At 42.9% G+C, this 22,681-nt stretch overlaps 1 protein-coding gene and 1 long non-coding RNA gene across 5 annotated transcripts in view; one reads left to right on the top strand and one right to left on the bottom strand.

Annotated features, from left to right (window-relative positions):
* LOC102946223 (USP6 N-terminal-like protein) overlaps positions 1-22,681 on the bottom strand; it is a 177,736-nt gene that overhangs the window by 76,306 nt on the left and 78,749 nt on the right. For 2 of the 4 annotated variants that reach the window (XM_043549892.1, XM_043549890.1), the window contains exons 1-2: positions 10,403-10,510; positions 4,587-4,893 (exon numbers count right to left, since the gene is read on the bottom strand). The exons of 1 other annotated variant lie outside the window; for it this stretch is intronic. The gene's annotated coding sequence lies outside the window, so the exon portion shown is untranslated. Of the gene's footprint in view, positions 1-4,586; positions 4,894-10,402; positions 10,511-22,681 lie in introns of those variants that run through there. One more of the 4 variants, XM_043549891.1, reaches the window with a different exon arrangement.
* LOC122466426 lies at positions 14,446-16,078 on the top strand. Its single transcript, XR_006291886.1, has 3 exons — positions 14,446-14,686; positions 14,791-14,796; positions 16,069-16,078. It is a non-coding gene; the product is annotated as an uncharacterized LOC122466426 (long non-coding RNA).

Here is a 22,681-nt window from a genome sequence, read left to right as displayed (position 1 = left end):
GTTTCACTTCTATTATCATAGAAATTAGAAATAAGGGAGTGATGGGAAGGGTGGGACAAATACCATTAGATCATCATTTGTTCACCCTCTGGGAGCCAAGACAGGACCGTTCTCTACATTCTATCTTCTAGTGCTTTTGTCTAAACTAGTGTTACGATAAAATCCAGTCAATGGAGCCTCTACAGGTTTGAGTACTACAACTTCTAGATTGTTTTAGAAATCTTTCCCTTTCCCCGACCCACTGTAGGCTGTTAAAAATAGGGAAATTGGTTGCTTTCAGTAGGTTCAGAATGAAATGCAAAATGGATAGGAGAGGGTGTGATGACTGCATCTGTGTCAGATGAATTACTCAAACTCTGCTTTTCACCTCTGACAGTTCTACATCATGCAAGGCTGATAACTTTAAAACAATTTTTTGAAGTGACTGATAATTGGGAGAGTAACTAGATTCACTCTCCTTGTGCTCACAAGAATGTTGAGTCATACTCCCTTAATCCTTTCATACATCACCCCTCTCTGGAAGCACGGGTGGCTAATCGACTCAACTCAAGCTGTACAAGCTGGATGATATTTTAGAATTAAGATGGGGCCATTATGTTTCTACAGGCAACATGGACCTCTTGTTCTCTTCCTTTACTATTTCTTTTGTGAGAGAGGGTCCTGTTTTCTACCTCATTTAGCCATTACCATATTATACTCTCCTTGCACTCTTATGGTAGACTTCTATGAAAGGTCTCTGATTTTATACTGACCCTGTTCACTTTTAATGGGGACAGAAATGGCTATATTCTATCCCTTCAGCGGGAAGGAACCTGGCAACCCTCAGTGAGTCTAATCCTGGCAGGGTATCTACATTTGGATATAGGCCATCACTGCACCTTAAGTCAACAGGTGACAAGCTTTGCTGTGACTACCCCATGGTTTTTAAACTCACTTCCTATAGAGCATTCATTTCAGGCCTTTCCACCCCACTTAAAAGAAAATGCAGCAATACTGTATATTCCACACACATTTTCTGGTTTAAATGCTGTCAGGAATCTCATAACCTTTATTGTTATGAAATAATGCTCATTTGTCTGAATTTTTACTATTTATTTTGTTTTCAGATTACCTGTTTGTGTTTTTTTTAAATGTATTATGTTTTAACCGTTTGTACAAAGTCCCAAACACTTGGGCAGGTGAGGGGCGTTATTAATGAAAGTATTACCTGATATAGCATTGCCTTAATTACACTATAGTGTCTACCTCTGAAGGAGACTTGATTTTGGACCAACAATTAGCACATACCAATCATTTAATTTTTTAATAATTTTACACACAATCTGATACCATGGGCAATTTTAGTGTCATCAGTAGAAAAGCCACATTCACCAATTACAGCAAATGAAATTGATCAAATGTTTGTAATTTCTTAAGCAAACTGCAATATACAGCATTATAGAAGATATTCTAATTACATCTATTTACAAAGAACAAGTTACTGAAAGAATTTGTGTCGCATATAAGAAAACAATCGTGACTTCATAGTACTAAAAATATTAAATTAAAAATAGTGTTACAAACTCTTATCAACCAAAAATCAATAAGTAACTTCTTACAAGAACTTTGACAAATCCGGCTTTTAATTGACATCCTGGTTTATATCAGAGAAACTCCTGGTAGGAAGCAAGAATAAAAATTTAATTTATTCAGACAGCATCCACCATCATGAGATACTGAAACAGGAACAGGGATTTCTAGAAACTATTTTAAAAACACCATCCAACATATAATTTGTAAACGTTTAACTGTCTAAAGTATAAATTAATCCCTGCAATTTTCTTTTGAAGAACATGCCTAATAAAGCTGGCCTCTACCATTTAATAAGTGGAAGGTCTTACAGATCATTTATTTTTGCAGAGAAAAGAAAGAGATCCATAGCGAAGGCAGATCTGTATTCTTCAGCAGTCTCACACAATTGCTACCCTTCTCCGGTAAAACAATAACTGTCACTTGTAAAGCTGTTATTAGCTATAACCGAGTGATTAACACATTTGCGTGCCATGGAATAAACACAGCCATGTAAAGCAACAGTACAATGCACGATATGCTAACTACTGCAATTAAAAAACAGCTAACTGAGCATAAGGCTAATAGAGGCTAAAATGCCCAGTTGTGGTTTTATCGAAGTACAGAAAACAGACCTTCATACGCTTCTGGTCACCGTAGACATTAATTCACAACAAGAGCAAATAATACAAGTTGGTGAGATTCTCTCTGAGGGATGTACTCTCTTTAAGGCAAGCTTACTACCAAACCGGTGTTCCTACAGGAGCTCTAGACTTGTGACGGAATAACCTCAGATTCAGAAAATCCTTCAAACCAGTAGTGGAACAGTTGAACTATTATATATAAAAGGATCAAAGCGCAAAATATGTTTAGACTCCAAATGCAACCATGTGTTGGGTACCTAGTGATACTCAGACCTCAGTGGTTCAGCAGTCAAATTAGTGATCAACATTACCTAAAAGAGCCACAGAAGTGTGAATTCATTGTTTCGTTTACTATAATACTATTCATATTTAAATAATATAATGGGAAATATTTAATTTTCATATATATATAAAATTCTCTCAGCAAATAAGTTAATAACTTAGTGCAAGTTGACAACTTAATTGGTTAACAGCATAAAAGCATCCTGATTGGTTAATAATTAAATCATAGTGTTTTAATATGTGCTGAAAAGAGCCACAGAAGACATTAAAGAGCCACTTGCAGCTCACAAGCTGCAGTCTGAGTATCACTGTTTTAGTGTATAGCCTAGAATAGATCTTATCTGTGTTTCAGAATGAGATTAAAGCCTTGGCAACCTCTCAGTGCATTTGAGGGGATGGACAAGCCAGTGCCCTAGGTGCACCACTGATCTGATCCAGGATGGCAATTCCTGCGACTAAGGATCTAGCCATGTCTCACCAGAAAGGCACTCCACACCTGGTGTGTTGCTAGCATAGTCTGGGAAAGGTTATGAACAGAGCAGAAGGAAATAAGGGTTGTGGCTGCCTGTGAGAAACATGGAACTATTCAACTACATGGCGAGCTTCTGCTTCTCCTGAGACCACTACCTTTACAGCAAGCATCAGAAACATTTCCTCTACACAGATTTGTAAGACACGCTTTCTCTTCAATTTTGTTAAGGGCCTACCTGTTAGCATTGCTCTAATTGTAAAGGTTGTCTCGGTATTTTTATTAGAAAACCTGGATGAGATTTTCAAAAGCTAACGAGGGGATTTAACCACAGAATTCTCAGGGTAGGTCTACACAAGCAGATGACATCAGCGAGGCTTTACCGATGCAGCTGTGCCTCTGTAACACGTCTGGTGAAGAAGCTGTATGCCGATAGGAGGACGCTCTCCCATCAGCACAATTACTCCACCGCCGTGAGAGGCAGAAGCTATGTTGGTGGAAGAGCATCTCCCACCAAAATAGTGCCGGTATGGACAGTGCTTAGGTCTGTAACTTGCGTTGCTCGAAGAGGGTCTTTTTCACATCCCTGAGCAATGTAAATTAGATGGACTTAAGCGGCGGTGTAAACCTGCCTTTATTGTGGTTAAATCCCCTAGGTAAATCTGAAAGTCTCAACCCCTACTTTTAAGACATTTCCACATCTGCACACTAAAGTTTTGGTTGGAGCTGAAACTTCAACATCCCCACATGGTACCAGGACTTTTGGGTCACATGCCCCAGCAGCTCCCCAACCCCATCCATCACAACTGGGCATGGAGCTATAATATTGAGTGTGTGGGTGCTTCAGCCACATAAATCATCCACACCACAACAGCATGCCACACCTGAGAAACCTGTTTTAACCAAATTCTGGCCATTGTTAAGTTACAGGGGAGCAAAAAAAGGAAGATTCTGGTTTCAAATACTCTCTTAAGGATGGTTATCACTTTAGGGAAGGAAGTAGCATCTAGAGGGATGAACTCCTAAGAAACAGAAGATCCTGTTTTCAGGCAAATGTGGCTGACCACCACCATCATCACACAAATGCAAGGAGAAAGACAAGTAAGAATTTCAAAAAGCACTTATGGGGCTAAGGAGCACAAGTCCAACTGACTTTTCTTGACACTTGTGCTCCTAAGTTCTCTCAGGCACTTTTGAAACTCTCACCCACAGACTATGAAAAATACCTTTATAGACACACACACCCAATCTACATCTATATGTGGCTCATAAAAGCACCTGTTCCAATAATGTTACTAACAATGTAAGTTAAGTGGTGTAGGGAATTAGTGGTTTCTGGAGATGAGTTTAAATCCTGTCTAGGGTTACAGGTAAAAGTTAGCATAGTGGTCTCATTTAGTACCCATTTATACACATCACAAGGCTACACAGCTAGCACACCTAGCAGTGTTTTACAAGGCCCAAAACCAGAATAGCAAGGAAAAGACTAAGATGTTCAGATATCTGAGAAGAATCATGCACTACGAGTGATTTCAGCTAATTCATTTAGTTCTTTCAGAAGCACCAGTTTCACACTCGATTTTAAAATTTAGAAAAAAGGTGGCACAGAAATGCAATACAAACTTAAGCCAAGTTGGCCTTACCTGAGCTGGATATTAGGTTCTGTGCTACATCAGTTCAGGCTAAGTTGCCCTCTCCCCATCGGGCCCATCTGGTAGAAAATATTTCCCGTTCCAAAATGTTCACCTTCATGACCCTTAGAATTTTCTGTCCTAAGCAGAAACCTCCAGACTATCCAAGCTCTGCTCGCTTTCAGTATCACTCTGACACTCTCAAATCAATGCAGCGTCATCTATCTCCGGTGTGCCCCCACACAAGCGGTCACTGCAGCAGGGAAATGCAACGTCAGAAGCTGTCACTATACAGACTCTCTTCCCTCTACCAGGCTCACTGCAAAGAAAACAAGAAGAGGTCCATCAGCTTTCTATTTCTTGCACCACGCATATATTTTTGTCACAAAATCAGTATCTGTTTGCAAACAAAAAAAAGTGTTAAAATTCTGTTTACGTGAACACCCAAGTAAATACACTCAAGGCTTGGCTGTACCATGGGGGTTACAATGGATGTAACCCTGTAGTGCAAATGCTATGGGGAAGTTACTACAGCAACAGAAGGAGTTCTTCTATCCTGGTAGTAACTCCACCTCCCAGAGGTGTGTCTACATTGCAATTAAACACCCACAGCTAGCCCATGTCAGCTGACTCAGGCTCATGGAGCTGTAAAATTGCAGTGCACACACTTGGGCGGGAGCCCAAGCTCTGGGATCCTCCCCGCCTTGCGGTGTCCGAGAGCTCAGGCTCCAGCCTGAGCCCGAACGTCCACATGGCAATTTGATAGCCCAGCAGCTCGAGTCAGCTGACAAGGGTCAGCTAAAGATGTTTTATTGCAGTGCAGAAATAGCGATGGTAGCTAGATCAACAAAAAACGCTTCTGTTGACCCAGCTACGTCTACACTGGAAGGTAGAAGCTGTGCCACTCTGCATCATAGCTATGTCTCCCAGGCCTCATGATCACTATACCGTGACCACTTTGTACAACATTTCAAGGGCGTAAACCACCAAAGAGGAAAGGAAGCACTTAGGGTGGTACAAGGGACCATAAAAACAGTGGTGCTGAAACTGAGTGAATGAGGATTAAGGCTGAGTTGTCATGAACATTTCCTAAGCCACACAGTCTGAGACACTGTGGAGTAGTCTCCCAAAGGAAACTTAGGGAGCTACATGGCTCAGGTTATTGAAGAGCGTGGGCTGGACTAAGCAATGGCAAAAATACCAAAGGGAGAATCCTGAACTGGCCAAGGGGGATGGATTACATGCCTCACTAGGTCCATTTCCAGTGTTTGCTTCTTTGTGGATGCACAGGACCTAGATATGTTTGTGCATCCAAACAGCTGTTAAAGCCAGTGGGCAGTGATGCAGTCGCTCAGCCAGAAATTTCACAAAGCAGTGGGCACACAATTGACCATACGTTTAGATCTTAATGGCAACACACACAACGAAATTATTTAAAACAGTTATGACCTCATTTTGCTCAGTTTGGTTTCATTTTATTCATAACATATTCTGTGGTCATTTTTGAAAACTGAGCAGCTCAAATTTAGCTATTCTCCCTTCCAGTTTGAGATTCCAGTCATGTCCTGATTTCAGTGCTGCTGCATAGAAAAAAATGCCCAACACTGCTTTATGTTAATGGAGAGATCTCGCCTTGTTGAATTGCATTTTGTTTAGGATTAGGATGGAATTTTGTCATCTGACCAGACATTCTGGGTGAAGTAAAATGCAGTCAATGGGCCTACAGCCACATGATGTCATTTGTCTGTAATTTATTTATGCAGAGAAGCTCAGTTCAAACAGACCTCATTTTCAGTGGGGTCCTGTGTTTTACCCCATTTTCTAGCTTGGTTGACAGATTTATGAGGGCAAGTGGATTTACCTGGAGATCTCAAAGCAAGTTAACCCATGGAGATGGTAGGCAGACATATACTATACAACGTCACCCTCAGTTTTCCTACAGGAGAACACAAGACCCTCCAAAGCCCTTTGCTGCTCTAATTCATTATCCCACACTGTTAACGAGCGAACAGTGCTAATGGAAAAACCATACTGATGTCCCAGCACTAGCAGCTGCTATCAGTTATATTTTAGATGGAATAATCTTGGCCATTTGCTGACAGCTAAACACAATGAAGCCCAATGGTACACAGGGATTATCCGTCATCCAAACGTTACAGGAAATTGTTGTTAGTCCTTTATCCTGCAATATTCTCTCAAGACATCAAAAAAAGTTATGAAAGCTGTTAGATTGCAACCTGTGATATGCACAGCACACAGAACTTTAAAGGCTGATTAGAATTTTCCAGCTGAGAATCTCTAAACTATTTTCCAATCACTAACTAGGCTTTGAAAGTGGTTTTCAAACAAACAAACAAATAAATAAATAAATACAGAGAGAGAGAGAGAGAATTAAACCATGTATTCCAGCGCAGTAGAATGCAGTACCTTCACTTGACTTGGATTTTGTAAAATGGCTACCGCAGAAAATTGTTTATCAGGGCAGCTCAAGACATTTCTTCCATTAGGGGAAAAAAAAAAAAAAAATACTCTCAGCATTGGCAGCAACAGCAGCAGTAGGAGGGGGCTTGGAAAGGGGAATAATTTGAATAATTCTGAGAAAATTTACAGGTTTGTAGTTCTTATCTCAAATAATTCAGAAAAAGCTGTTTTTGCAGGCATAAAACTGCCCATTTGTCACAGGGTGTGACGTTTCTACATGAAATTGACAAGCCACCTCAAGGGGAAAATTTATGATTCCGGCCAGGAGGGGATGTAAAGTCCACTTTCAGTATGAAAAGGCTGAATTAATGGTGTGACTCCACTTTTGAGCTCATTCACAAATACTTGTGAACACACTTCAAAGCATTTAAAACCCCAACATTCACAAGTCCCTTTGTGATACTTCCCTTTCATGTCTCTCCAACCATGCTACAGCCCAAGATATAATGACCAAAAACAAACAAACAATCTAGAACAGTTTATACATTCCTCCTCAGAGTTGGTTGCATTTATTTGTGAGTAGTCCTTTGTATGGTGAGTGTAGACAGGTATAAAAAACATAGTCAGCACAGAAAGCACTTTGGAAAATTTTAATCACACTAATAATCTTTTTCTGTAAGATGGCAATCATAATGGTAGGTGAGAACCTACAACCAGTAAGCTACCAGGCAACAAATTTCAAATCTGCCTCCCTCTCAAACATTTCCTATGCTTATAATTCACTCCCATTTTCCATTGCAGTGGGGAAGGAGGAGGAGGACGATGACGAACTTTGGAATGTGCACTGAAGATCATCAGATTCAGGCCATCTCAGAACAAGGATTGCAGGAGAGGGAAGAAAGAAAAATACAATTAAAAATGGCGAGGTTCATGCAGAGAACACCCAGTAGCAGCAACCTCTTGTTTATATCATCGAGGCTCCGGCTTGAGTGCCTCTGCTGATCTTAACTGTGGTAGCATGGCACGGGGAAAGAGATGGCTTTAAATCAGGGGTGGCCAACCTGTGGCTTCAGAGCCGCATGCGGCTCTTCAGAAGTTAATATGCAGTTCTTTGTATAGGCACCGACTTTGGGGCTGGAGCTCCTGGCGCCAACTTTCCAATGTGCCAGGGGGTGCTCACTGCTCAACCCCTGGTTCTGCCACAGGCCCTGCCCCCACTCCACCCCTTCCCGCACCCTCCCCGAGCCTGCCATGCCCTCACTCCTCCCCTCTACCCCGCAGAGCCTCCTGCATGCCACAAAACAGCTGATCAGGATCAGGAGGTGCAGGGAGGTGCTGATCGGCGGGGCTGCTGGTGGGCTGGGAGCGACGGGAGCTGATGGGGGGCTGCTGACGTATTACTGTGGTTCTTAGGCAACGTACATGGGGAAATTCTAGCTTCTTTTCAGGCTCAGATTGGCCACCCCTGCTTTAAATGAAAGCTAGACTCTTCAAGTAGAACTGCTAGGTTCTTGCTGAGAGACTCCTACAACAATTCTTCGCAGCTTCTGTTTTTAGACCTCGTAGAAAACAAACAAATACCCAAAAAACATTGTTTTGTTTTTTTGCCCAGAACTTGTCTTTCAGTTGATGAGAGTTTTAGATATGGATTTTTTGTAGCCTCATTATATAAAATGATTTCTATTTGACCCCACTAAAACATAATAATCAGACTGGAAAAAGCAGAAGATTACAAGTTTTTGGGAAACACTCAAGAGACTTTTTTTTCCTCTAACGTCTGCCAAAAAAAAAAAAAAGACAGTGAAACCGAAAAGAATTCCCCTCTCCCCACGCACACCCTTTTTCGGAATGAAAAATGCATATTGTACTGGGAAGGAACTGTATAAATATGACCTTTAGAAGTCAGATTCTTCTTGCTTAAGACAGGATGAGAAGTAAATCAAAATTTCTGTAATTGCAAACTTAAGCCAGTTGTAATATTATCCATTCTTCATTAGGTACTAGACCATGTGCCCGAGGAATGCAAACACGTCAGACAAATACAAAGTGAGACTGGCGATTTATTTACTAGAACATCCACCAAGCATTTTAAGCGTTCGTTATATAAACGAGCAACGTGAATTAGACATAGCTGCTTCACATCTTCAGTGCCAACTGCAAATTTGTAAGCATCAAGTCATAACTTACACTGGCCTTTTGTCTGCCAGCTCAGACACACCCAACTATTTAATCTCATCTAACACAGGGGAATAATGAGAGGCAAGTAAATTGGCAGAGAGTCTTCCAAAACCACGCACACTTCCCAGAATGCATTCCTCCCCTAGATCTACTTCTCCACTCTCATCAGTCCACACCAAATGGGTCATATTACTTCCCCCAAAATCCCAACTCATGTCATTTGCATGTGACTGCACAGAGCAGCATCTAGTAACATAGAAACTTTCACTGTAATAGTTCCTTTTCCTACACAGTCTACCTGCTTTTTCCTTCCATAACTCAACACACAATTACATGTGCCTGGCTTCAGCCACTTACAGGCTGCTCAACCACAATGAATCATTAAGTGATGTGACAGCCATGAACTGGCTAACACCTATGATTAAAATTGGGCCCTCCAGAACTAAATGTGTGAATCTACACAGCTTGCGCTAAAGAGCCAGGCTCTCTGATTGAGCGCTGTAACAGACTCTCATCCTGTGTGGATCAGGCTACTGAGGGGGACATTTACACACTGAAGAGGGTGGTACTGGCATTCCCAAGATACCCAACTCCTTTCTTCTCAGATACACTGGTCTCTTGTGGTTAAGTAGGGGACTATCATACAGCAGCTAGGAAGAAGAGCCCAACAGAAAAAAAAATGCATTCGTACCCAAAACATGCCATCTCCTATACTCAAGGCAGGACTTTCACTGCAGAAAGCAAAAATAAATTAATGTCGCCAGAATCTTGAGCCCCTTTTACGACTAGTGGGTCTGTTTACCTTTAGAAAGGAGGCCATTAAGAGGGACATGATACAGGTATATAAAATACTTAGTGGTACACAGGAAGTAGATTGGGGGCATCGCTTTCCCGGTATCAGAATACAAGAAACTGGCTAACAGTCAATGGGAAATTCAAAAACTGGTAAGAGGAAATAGTTTAATCATACCTAGTGTGAAAAAGTGTCAAACGTGTTGGCATGGGATATTATGGAGGCCAAGAATTTAGCAAGGTTCAAAAAGGGATTAGATTTTTAGATGGATATCAAGAATTTAGAGTTATAGTTATAATATAGAGTTATAAGAGTTCATGACAATAGAAGTTTTGGGAGGGCTATTAAACTTTGTGTTTCAGAGTTTAAGCCACTCTGCTTAACAGAGATCAGAAAGAGATCAATGAGGGGTGCAGATCAGTCCACAGGTACTTACTGCTGGGTTTACACACCATCTTACGCGGCATGCGGTTTTGCCCACAGTCAGCAACAGGGCACTGGACTACATGGACCACTGCTCTGATCCAGTCTGGCAATTATATTCCTATGAAAATATATATTTTAAATTAGCTTTTCCCCTAAAAGCCATCCTCATTCTTCAAACAAGACCTTAAAGGGTTTAATAATCAATGATGTATGCCAAGAATGGATCCCACATACTCAAAATATCATACTCATTTTCTAGTCCAAAAAGTATATTTTCATGTTTGGCTGCCTCTTCTGAAGACAATTTTTTTTTTCTGGCAATACCTTGGATTTCCACTGCCTTTATATTACTACTCTGGCTACCAATATGCTGATTCTGATTAACGCTCTTCTTTTTAAACCCCAACTAATCATATCAAGTAACAGAAAATTTCAGAGAAACCTGAAGTGTTAAATCCAAGATTTGACTCGTGCTGAGAAATGAGCTTCCAAAATTCTGCAATCTTAGTATATCCCTGAAATATATAGCATCAGCATATGAGAATCTTCAGAATTCTTAACAGGGGCATCAACTTAAAACTACTATTTCAACAATTTTTGGCTTGCTATAAATGCTAAAATTGCTAGAATTGAAAAATCAGAAAAAATTATTTCTTTTTTGGTGTATTTTGAGCAAATGAAGCCCTTTTGGACTACTCAGGGGAAACAGTTTAATTAATTAAATACAATAAATCAATTTCTCTTGTTTTTTGTGTGGCTCTTCCATATAGCAAAAGGAGAGAAATGACTGTCTAAAAATATAGGAAAATGTGGCTGTAAAATGACAAAATCTGGCAGAGGAACTGAAGGACAGATATAGCAGTTACCTAATTTATTTTTTAAACTGACAAAATGTCAGTAGTGTATTTGCCAAGCAGAGAATTCTGTTAAGCACAACTCAAACCTAAACCCTACATTATTTTGGGTTTGTTTTTTTTTTAAACTTAAAACAACCTTGGCCAAGAGTACCTTACAACTAATGCCTGGTATTGACCAGCATTTTAAAGCAATGGCAGCTAAAGCTGTTAACAATCCCCAGCTAGGGCAGGCAGATCTGGTGATTTAATTGTTTCTGAAAAATATGAAGACTACATCTACCTTTCCCAGAGAAGAAAGAGGGCTTAACATAAACTTTTAGATTCTGCTGAACAGAACATATTGAAGTTTTGAGGCATGGGATGATATCACAATACTGAACATATCTTTTAAACAAATATGCAATGGTACTGCATGGCTCAGATGGGTGGAACTACAAAGGCTTCAAGACTGATGTGTTAAGATCCAAGGAACTGAAAGTCACCACCATCAGATGGCAGCTGAGGTGACCTTTGTGAAATGAGTAAGCATCTCAACCCCATATCACAAATTGGTACCCTAAGTGGGATTGAGTTTCTGAAGATGGAATTCTCCCTCTCACCCCTAATATCAGAAAGCAGATACATTAGTGTGGCAGACAGGGTTAGGGGTTAAGGCAATTTGAACTCAAGCTACCTGCGCTGTATCTGTTCAGGATATAAAGACAACTTGTAGCGAGTTTGATGAAAACACGGTAAGTCGATGGGCGAGCGCTCACCCATCAACTTAATTAATCCACCTCAATGAGAGGCGGAAGCTATGTCAATGGGAGAGCGTCTCCCATCAACATAGAGCAGTGTAGACACCACTTTAAGTCGATGCAACTTACAATGAATCAAGTTATGCAGCTTACGTAACTTAACTAGTGTAACTTGCATCAGCTTTCAGCGTTTGTGCAGACAAGGCCTAAGGCAGTAAATTCAGCACCATTTGCCAGCAGCAAACACTTATTTTTTAAAATATTAAAAACATGTATTTGGCATTTTGTGCATTTCTTAATTAAACACCATCTCTGAGGCTCCAGGCAAGGTTTATTCATATCATATGCTGCTGTCTCCCCACCTCCCACAAACTTCATAAGGATCTCGCCACTGCTGTGTTAGCACTTTATTTCTGTTGGCAACTGCCAGTTTGTGCATTTACAAATGCACAGTGAAGTCAGAGGTTGAGAGTTGAAGGAGAAGGTGCCCTTTCCTTTCACAACACCTTGAGAGAGGGAGTGCAACAGGGACATTGAAGCAGGGTTTACAGATCATAGGATCCCCTATCATCCTGCTAACAGATGGTTCTCTTTACATATACTAGAGAACTGTCAGCCCGGGAAACTTCCCAGCTCCTCAAGGCAAACGGCCCTTTGGCTGTCTTAATAAAACATCTCTGTTGCTAGGTCTGCAGGAATAGAAATAGATTACAGAACACAACACAAAAACAGATCTGTACTGTTACTGCCTGCGGCTGTTAACCCTCCTCTGAAGCACTGTGTGCAGGCCTAGTCTCTGTGCCCCAGGAAAGCTATTATTGCCTGGGAGAGTGGGTAACATGGGGCTGGTACTAGTTTTAACCACTGGGAGAGAGGAGACAACTATGAAGTGACCTGATGTAGCGTTTTAAAACATTAACGGATTAACAAAGATGACAAATTACTTGACCACTTTAGAGATGTTTGTATCTGTGAGAGGTTCACACACGTAAGAAACTAGGAGTAAAATAGAGAACTCTAGCAAAACCACCTCACATAAACAGTAATAAAACAGAGTAATTTAGCAGGGAAGGCCACTGAAGCAAAGCGTATGAGTTTAATCATGATATTGGGGGGGGGGGAGGGAGAGAGAGGAAGAGGCTACTGAGGAGTCTTGGAGAGAAAGAAAAACAATGGCTAAATATTTATTTGTAATCCAGTACTAAAAGATCCTATGCCCCAATGTCCCTACCTCTCTTCACAGGCCATTCAAAACTAATATGAACCAGAAACTTACGTTTGCTAGGTCAGATATTCCCCACCCCTTGTTTTGAAGAATGTATTATGATCACAGACTTGTAGACTGGACAAAGAAAAAAAAAATCCATCTTCACATGTGGCCTAAAACAGGATTTGAACTCAGTACACTAGCCCCCTAAACTCCTCATTATACAGAATGAAAAAGGCCCATATCTCTTGGCAAGTATCTGTGCTGCTCACTTTGCCTGAATTCCTGCTAGGAGCTGGATGACTGCAATGAATTCTGCTTATAACTGCAGCTCTCGGGAGGCAGGCAGCCGTGCCACTTGAGCAGAGAACAGCTCTAAAAGCTCCATGACAAGATTCTTGCTACTTACTGCCAATGGACCATTAAAAAATATTTCCCAATATTCCCAGCTGGTCACTGCTCCCCAAAGACCTCCTACCCAACTCCCACTGTAAGAAAAGAAGGGAATTATCAGACACGTAGACAGTAGTGAGCTGGAGCCGGTTCGCGCAAACCGGTTGTTAAATTTTGAAGCAGTTTTAGAGCCGGTTGTTAACCTGCTTCCCTGCAGGGTCGCTGAGGCTTTGATGGGCTCCGGCCGAGAAGTGATTTAATTCCTCCTCTAGCCGCCAGGGGTGCTGTGCTGCGGGAGCCATGTGGGCTGCCGCCTGGCCGTGAACACAAGCCCTGTTACTGCTGCTGCTCCCCCAACCCCTGGCCCTGGGGTTCCCGCTCCTGCCCGGTGGGTCCCCTGCCGCAACCCCCTGCAGCCCTGCCTGCAGCCAGCCAACCCCTGCTGCACCCCCCTGCAGCCCTGCCTGCAGCCAGCCCCTACCTCCAGTCAGTCCCTGCCCTGTCTCCAGCCAGCCCCACACCCCCTTGCCTCCAGCTAGCCCTGCCCCATGCCCCTGTCTGCAGCTGGCCCCACGTCCACTGGTGCCCTGCAGTTCCCAGGGCAGTAACCCTGCACAGCTGCTTCAATGAGGGGGGCAGAGAGCAGCTGGGACCCACACATGTGCACACCCTAGGGTGACCAGACAGCAAGTGTGAAAAATCAGGACGGGGGTGGGGGTAATAGGAGCCTATATAAGAAAAAGACCCCAAAATCGGGACTGTCCCTATAAAATCGGGACATCTGGTCACCCTGGCACACCCCCAGGGAGTGGCGGGGACCCACACATGTGAAACGGAGCTCATTTCTAGTTCAGGCCCATCTTTTTAAAAAAGAACTTTAGGTAGGGTTAACATACACCCGTATTTTCCCGGACACGTCAGGCTCTTTGGTTCTTAAATCGCTGCCCGGGAGGAATTTTTGAATTTTAAAAATTCCTCCCGGGAAAATACGGACGTATGATACCCCTGTTGGTACAAAAGTACATCCTGTGGCACATCCCTTAAATCAGAACTTTTTATAGGGAACCGGTTGTTATGATTTTGGCAGCTCATCACTGCACGTAGATGAACACAATACATGACAAAGAATCAACATGGCTTTTGAAGGGGAAATCATGCACCACCAATCTGTTAGAATTCTCTGAGGGTGTCAACAAACATGTAGACAAGGGTGATCCACTGGATATAGTGTACTTGGACTTTCAGACAGCCTTTGACAAAGTCCCTCACCACAGGCTCTTAAGCAAAATAAGGAGTCATGGGATAAGAGGGAAGGTCCTCTCACAGGTCAGTAATTGGTTAAAAGATCAGAGACAAAAGGTAGAATAAACTGTCGGTTTTCCCAGTGCTGCTAGAAGCTGAAAGATAGGGGGTGGATCACTGGATAATTGCTCTGTTCTTTTCACTCCCTCTGAAGCATCTGGCACCGGCCACTGTCAGAGACATGGTACGGGGCTAGACGGACCATTGGTCTGACCCAGCCATCTGACCTGTCTGCTAGTTACTTTGGGGGGGTGGGGTGGGGAGGCTGTCTAGCCTGTGACTTGTTTAGTCTGGAAAGTGCTAGGTAAAGCTATCAGGACTAGCTGAGCACCTCAACACTTACAGAGGTATAAAGGAATGAGGTCTGCTCTTCTCAAAGAAAAAATAATAATAAAAAAAAACTTTTCCCAAAGGATCCCTGTGGTATGTAAAGCTAAGAGAAGGCAACTTCACTTATTTCCACAGGGAAACCAAAGAACACAGGAGCTGCAGGGAACTAGTGAGCCTATAGACTCTCTCGGTATCTCATAATGTCTTTTTCCCCTCAGAATAAACCTGAAGTTCTCTGGAGAGTTGGGATGGACAAATTGGAGAAAGTCCAGACGACAGTAACAAAAGTGATAAAAGGTATAGAAAACCTGACCTATGAGGAAGGGTTAAAAAAAGTGGTCATGTTTAGTCTCAAGAGCAGACTGAAGGGCGGGACCTGATAAGTCTTCAATTATATTAAGGGCTGCTCTAAAGAGGACTGTGATGAATTGTTCTCCATGTCCAGTGAAGGTAGGACAAGAAGCAATGGGCTTAATCTGCAGCAAGCCTGGTCTACACTAGGAAATTAGTTTGGTTTAACTACATCACCCAGAGGACGTGAAAAATCCACACACCTGAACAAGACAATTAAACCGATCTATTACCTCTGTTGTACAGTGTTAGGTTGACTGGAGAATTCTCCCATCAGCCTAGCCATCACCTCTCAGAGTGGTGGATTACCTACACCGACAGGAGAATCCCTCCCATCAGCATAGGTAGCGTCTTCACTGGAGCACTATAGCAGCACCAGTTCAGCATTTGAAGCGTAGACGAGCCCTTAGGTTAGATATTAGAAAACACTTCAACAATAAAGGTAGTTAAGCTCTCCAACAGACTTTCCAAGGGAGTTGTGGAATCCCCATCATTGGAGGTTTTTAAAAAACAGGTTACCTAGCACCTGTCAGGGATGGTCCAGGTTTACTTGGTCCTTCCACAGCACAGGAGGCTGGACTTGAGGACTTTTCAAGGTCCCTTCCAGCCCCTCCTAAGTCATCTGTCATGGCAACTATGTCTCCAGCAGTCTAGGTCTCTCCTTTTTCTTCCTCTAAAGAATGATATGTTAAAATATACAAAGTAAATATCCTTAAACTATAATAAGTTGTCAAGCAGGTTTTTTTTGTTACTTTGCTGATTTGTAAAGTTCAATCATTATCTGTGGAAATATTTTTGGGGCAGTTTTTGGGTGTACAGTGAAATTGATATTTACCAATAAAAATCTAATCCTTCCAAGCCTCCCTATAAACTGTTGATTTGTTGCTGTGTGAGGTGTTGGACACAATTCAGCTGTGCTAGCCAGGTGGTAAGAGACAGGTGAGTAGTGTGGGAACAGAGCTGGGCAGGAAAAGCCACAAGAAAGTGGCAGGCAGAGAGGAGACTGGATTGGAAGTGCAGTCTAGTCTCTAGAGGTAGTTTCTACCAGCTGTTGAGTACAGAAGGTTCAATCCAGGGACACAAGAGGTTTGTGAGGAAGTTGAGAAGGCCTCCAAGACCTGTAGAGCTAAGGGAGAGCTCAGAGAAGCAGGATCAACAGAGCAGTAGCAATGGCCAGGACTTGACATGTAGGGCAAGTGACACAGGAGAGTAAAGTGGATCTGGGAGAAGAGATCACAGAATCACAGTTGCATGCTGGAACCAACATGTTACAAAAATTATAGAAGATCATACCGTAAAAGCAATCTACTTTCTAAATCTTATTTTTCAGAAGTCCCTCCAAGCATCATCATCAGAAAAAACATGCTTGAAGACCCAAAACGGGGAACATAGAAGAGTAGGGTTGCCAGTCTGATTTTAGACTGGAATGCCTGGTCGAAAAGGGATCCTCTCAGCTCCTTTTGGCATCGCCGACCAGGCCGTTAAAAATCCAGTCAGTGGTGCAGCGGGGGCCTGGGGCTAAGGCAGGCTCCCTACCTGCCCTGGCTCCGCGCTGCTCCCGGAACTGGCCGCCAGGTCCCTGTGGCTCCTAGGCACTAGGGTGGCAAGGGATTGGGAGGCTCCACGTGCTGCCCCCACCCTAAATGCCGGCTCCAGAGCTCCCATTGGCTGGGAACCATGACCAATGGGAGCTTGGGAGGTGGTGCCTGCAGGCGCGAAGGCAGCATGCACGGCACACAGCCACCTGGCCACCCCTGCACCTAGAGGCTGCACGGACTTGGTGGCCACTTCCTCAGAGCCGCGGTAAGCACTGCCGGGACCCCACACCCCCCAAGCTCCTGGCCCACCCTGGAGTCCCCTCCCACACCCCAAACCCTTCATCCCCAACCCCAGCCAGAGCCCTCACCCCTTCCTTCTCCCCAAACCCCTCATCTCCAGCCCCACCCCAGAGACCATACCCCCTCCCCCAGCCCCGTGAAAGTGAGCGAGGGTGAGGAAGAGTGAGCGAGCGGGAGGATGGAGTGAGCGGGGGTAGGGCCTCAGAGAAGGGACGGGGCAGGGGTGTTCAGTTTTGTGTGATTAGAAAAAGTTAGCAACCCTACAGAAGAGAGCTTGAGACTGCAGAGGATCCATTTCTCTCACATAATTATAGTTTTCCATATCCTCAGCATTTCTGATGACTGTATAGTAATAAATGTGGGATAAAGCAATTCAGCGGGGACCAGATGTGCACTCCCTACAGTAGGGTTGTTTTCCACTTAAATTTTCAACTTAAATAAAGCTGTCTGGGGGTGGGTGGAAATGTGTAAGGAAGGACTAGATGGAGATGAGGAACTGTTCTCAGATGACTAAAAATTTCTCCCTTAGCTTTTACAGTAGATGAGTCACTGTGTAGTACATACAAGGCACAGGTTTCAGAGTAACAGCCGTTTTAGTCTGTATTCGCAAAAAGAAAAGGAGTACTTGTGGCACCTTAGAGACTAACCAATTTATTTGAGCATGAGCTTTCGTGAGCTACAGCTCACTACAAAGACAGGCACTTGGTAAGTAAAATGACAAAGATAGGCACCCTGAGTGACGCTTCACCTATGGCTAGAGATCTATATCTATATATCCGGAAGATGAATCTTTTGTTCCTTTAGCCCAACATAAACAGAGTCTACCAAACTCTTCCCCTGCTTGACTAATGGAACACTGCCTGTAAGAATAAGTGGCAGTGTTTTACATACACCACTTTCTTCAACAGGGTAAAGAAAAGTTAGTCCAGGTACCAACTGTGCTGTCTAAAGGTGAAGAGGGTGACTGAGGTGCTCTGGATTACATACAGGGCTCAGATACAGGATAAGCTCAACTAAAATATATTGATGGTTTATCCCAAAAGCTGCCCATTTACCTACTGAAACAGAAATCAGGTTTGGAAGAGGTCAAGTTTGGTCTAAGGAGATATTTCTGGGGCCGATAATCTTGTATGTTTACAAGCCTTATTTGATAGCTCTGTGTTGCTATGTAAATGCATACACTATTGCCTCCAATTGCTCCCAGCTTCCATGCATTCCAAATTCTAAAATCAGAGGCCAATCCTGAAAGGTGCTGAGCACTCATCCTGTGATATGTTGCTCTCCCTCAACTGCCATGGACTTAGCTCTTTGCAGAAGGAGCTCAGTACTTTGCTGGATTATGTCCTAAATGATCAACAGTAAATGAGCAAAAAGCTGATTGACAACAGTGGGTGGAATTTTGGTTGGAAATGTGCACAGAAAAGGGTTTGATTTTGTTTTTTAAAGAAAGCACAGGCTAACAGACGGGGGAAAAGCTCCACAGTCTTCTGTTGGAACTAGCACTGCAGGCTTTCAACTGAGACTTTGAAATATTTAAAAAAGAAGGGGGGGGGGTATTTTAGAGAGCTGGTTTGTTCTTAATAATCAGATTGCAGAATCACTATGAGCAGTCTCTTTCTAAATGGAATTACGTAAGCAAGTCCCATAGTTAAGGTTCCCCTCTATTTAAAAAAAAAAATTATTTCCCAGCACTGAATTTTTTAGGCCTTGGTCTGGTTGTTTATACACACACACAACAGGAGTCAGATTTTGAATCCATAATATGCCGCCTAACAATGCAGATCATTTTCAAGGGGCAGAGCGAGCTCAGACAAAGGTCCCATTCGGAGAGCTGCTGATCAGAGATCAACCTTTTTTTTCCCCTCAAACCTAATGTTGGCTTGCTCATAACTCCTGAGACACCTGTGAAGTTCCCAGTGAGATTTAATGGTAGAATACGCTGCAATATAGCTAAGAATCATGTACTATCCTTCCCTAGATAATTTAACCTTGGAAGATCACCTCATAGGCATCAGTTCCACTAGTGGAGTAGGTGACTAAACTGGCTACCAGATTGTTTTACACTGGTACATTTTTATTTATTGTTTTTATATAATGGGTTGTTTGTTCACACCGACATCTGTTGTGTTGGCCCAAAGTAAGCAGGAACCCTAGCGTCATTATCATTTCCTAGCTCATTTTACACAGGCCCTCAAACTACTCAGTCGCATGAACTGGGAAAGCTTAGTCTCATGGCCTAGAAGGAGGATCTCAAACCCATTGCCACCATGTTGGCAATCTCAGAAGAGAGTCTGAGAACTGAGGCCTTGTCTACATTACCGCCTGGATCAACAGGCAGCGATTGATCCAGCGGGGGCCGATTTATCGTGTCAAGTCTAGACACGATAAATCGACCACCGAGCGCTATCCCGTCGACACAGGTACTCCACCAGGGCGAGAGGCGCAGGCGGAGTCGACGGGAAAGTGTCAGCCATCGACTTACCACAGTGAAGACACCGCAGTAAGTAGATCTAAGTATGTCTACTTCAGCTAGATTATTCACATAGCTGAAGTTGCGTAACTTAGATCGATCCCCCCCACCCCAGTGTAGACCAGGCCTTAATAAGAATGGAGACATCTTCCTAGAAGCAATTCAATCATAGTGGGAGGGCAACACCTTACATGTAGGTGTATGAGTGTATGGCTTAACAATGCTATTTGGTTCTGCAACACATGAAAGGCAATATGCTTATATGGCATACTGGGCTGCTACCATCACACTGGTCAGCAGCATTAAGATCTACAAAGATGTCAGTCTATTTCAAGTAGATCAACCAAAAGGTTGTAGTTTCAGTTCAGATTATTTATTTCTCTTTCCCACTTCCTAAGCACCACAGGACCACAAACATCAAATTGTGGACTCTTATCCAAGAACAGTGCTCACTTTCCCAAGACAGGAATACCAGGATCATGACTGGTAGAAGCAGGAATTGTGGAAATTGACTCTTTGCCTTTGCATTTTAGAGTATTCCCCCCTACTAAATCCTCCTTTAGACTCCCACTGCACATGTAATAATGGGTTACTGGTCTCCGGATTTGCAGCTAAAATAGTCTACTGCTCCAAGACTGCAAAAGGACTAATGCAGCAGGTGGGCTGAGGGATGAACCATGCAGCATTCTACAGAGGCTAAGAAAGAGGTGTCCAGTGAGGATAGTAATCAGTCTCCTCTGCAGCACCACAGCATATAATGCACAATCAACCACTGAGGTCATTCCCACTTCTTTCCATTAAAAAACGAAGCATTGTGCTGCTGCTCACTGTTACCACAAAACACTTGGCCTTTCAGGGTGTGTCTCACCTTCCTCCTTATAAAGTGTTTTTGGGGGGAGATACCAATTGCAGTAAAATCGTGTGTTACACCTTCAAACTGGCAGCATACAACTCAGTTCAAGCATTTTACCATTACAGTAACTGACAAAATATCCCCTGGCAACAAGCAATCCAAGCCAAGGCAGAACAGTGCGCCAGATTCAAAATTATCTTCCTGCCTACTTTCCTGGTAAGGAATTTCACTGCAATCTTACATGAACTGCAGAGGAAGAGTTCTTTTCAGAACCCACACTGTCTTATGAAGAAAAGGAGTACTTGTGGCACCTTACAGACTAACCAATTTATCTGAGCATAAGCTTTCGTGAGCTACAGCTCAAAGTGAGCTGTAGCCCACGAAAGCTTATGGTCAAATAAATTGGTTAGTCTCTAAGGTGCCACAAGTACTCCTTTTCTTTTTGCGAATACAGACTAACACGGCTGTTACTCTGAAAACTGTCTTATGAGCAACTCTACACTGAACAAGGCCACAGATGTGCCTGGGGTCCTTGTTTTGTAGAGCACACAGTCTCGGGTATGATAATCTCCCTAACCTTGCTTTGTTCTGTAGTTCTCAACATAATACTTACCCTGAGCACTTCCTTCCTCCCAGCCCCACACCACGACATTTCTTTACTTACATCATCTGAAACCCATCAGCTTTGCTCCTGTCTCAGTATAGGGGCATGTGCTCTCATACCAAAAGGGCTGAGTACACTAGACCTGCATTGCTCCAGCCTGAGCAGCCATACAAAGGTCAGGCCCTAGAAATTAAACCCAAGTCTCAAGTCGATAAAGTCACTACAGGTCCATGGAAAGTTGCAGCAGGTGCATTTTCATCTGAGCCAGAGATTTTGCTTGGGCTCAGACTTCTGGAAAACTTGTCATTTTTCTTTACTTAAGAAAAACTCTCCACAAGATGACATGCCAAAATACACAGCTAAGCTGAGTCTAGGAAGTATTTCATATGATGATTAAAATAGAATGGGCAGCGTGCACAAGTGACAACTTGCTAACAGTGTCAGGAATGGGAAAAGTGTTCCCTATTAACCCCCACTCCCCAACACAAAAACATATGGATTTTTTGCTCTGTACTAGGTTAAATGCCCACCACCACACAGGGACTGGTTCCGAGTCTGGTTCTGTTCAATATCTTCTCTATGCCATTATCTAAATCACTGATGGAGTACACTCATAAAGTTTGCAGATGATACCAAGCTGGGAGGGGTTGCAAGTGCTTTGGAGGATAGGATTAAAATTCAAAACTATCTGGACAAAGTGGAAAAATGGTCTAAGTAAATAGGATGAAATTAGGAAGGAACAATCAGTTGCACACATACAAAATGGGAAATGACTGCCTAGGAAGGAGTACTGCAGAAAGGGATCTGGGGGTCATACTGGACCACAAGCTAAACATGAGTCAACAGTGTAACACGGTTGCAAAAAAGCAAACATCATTCCAGAATGTATTAGCAGGAGTGTTGTAAGCAAGACAAGAAGAAATTCTTCCTCTCTACCCTGCGCTGATTCGGCCTCAACTGGAGTATTGTGTCCAGTTCTAGGCGCCACATTTCAGGAAAGATGGGGACATACTGGAGAAAGTCCAGAGAAGAGCAACAAAAATGATTAAAGGTCTAGAAAACACGACGTATGAAGGAAGATTGAAAAAATTGGGTTTGTTTAGTCTGGAGAAGAGAAGACTGAGAGGGGACATGATAAGTGTTCAAGTACATAAATGGTTGTTACAAGGAGGGGGGAGAAAAATTGCTCTCATTAACCTCTGAGGTAGGACAAGAAGCAATAGGCTTACATTGCAGCAAAGGGAAGTTTAGTTTGGACATTAGGAAAAGCTTCCTGTCAGGGTGGTTAAGCACTGGAATAAATTGCCTAGAGAGGTTGTGGAATCTCCATCATTGGGGATTTTTAAG

Source organism: Chelonia mydas, chromosome 6 (assembly GCF_015237465.2).
Source record: "Chelonia mydas isolate rCheMyd1 chromosome 6, rCheMyd1.pri.v2, whole genome shotgun sequence".
Lineage (NCBI taxonomy): Eukaryota > Metazoa > Chordata > Testudines > Cheloniidae > Chelonia > Chelonia mydas.
This window is presented reverse-complemented; position numbering and strand designations above follow the sequence as displayed.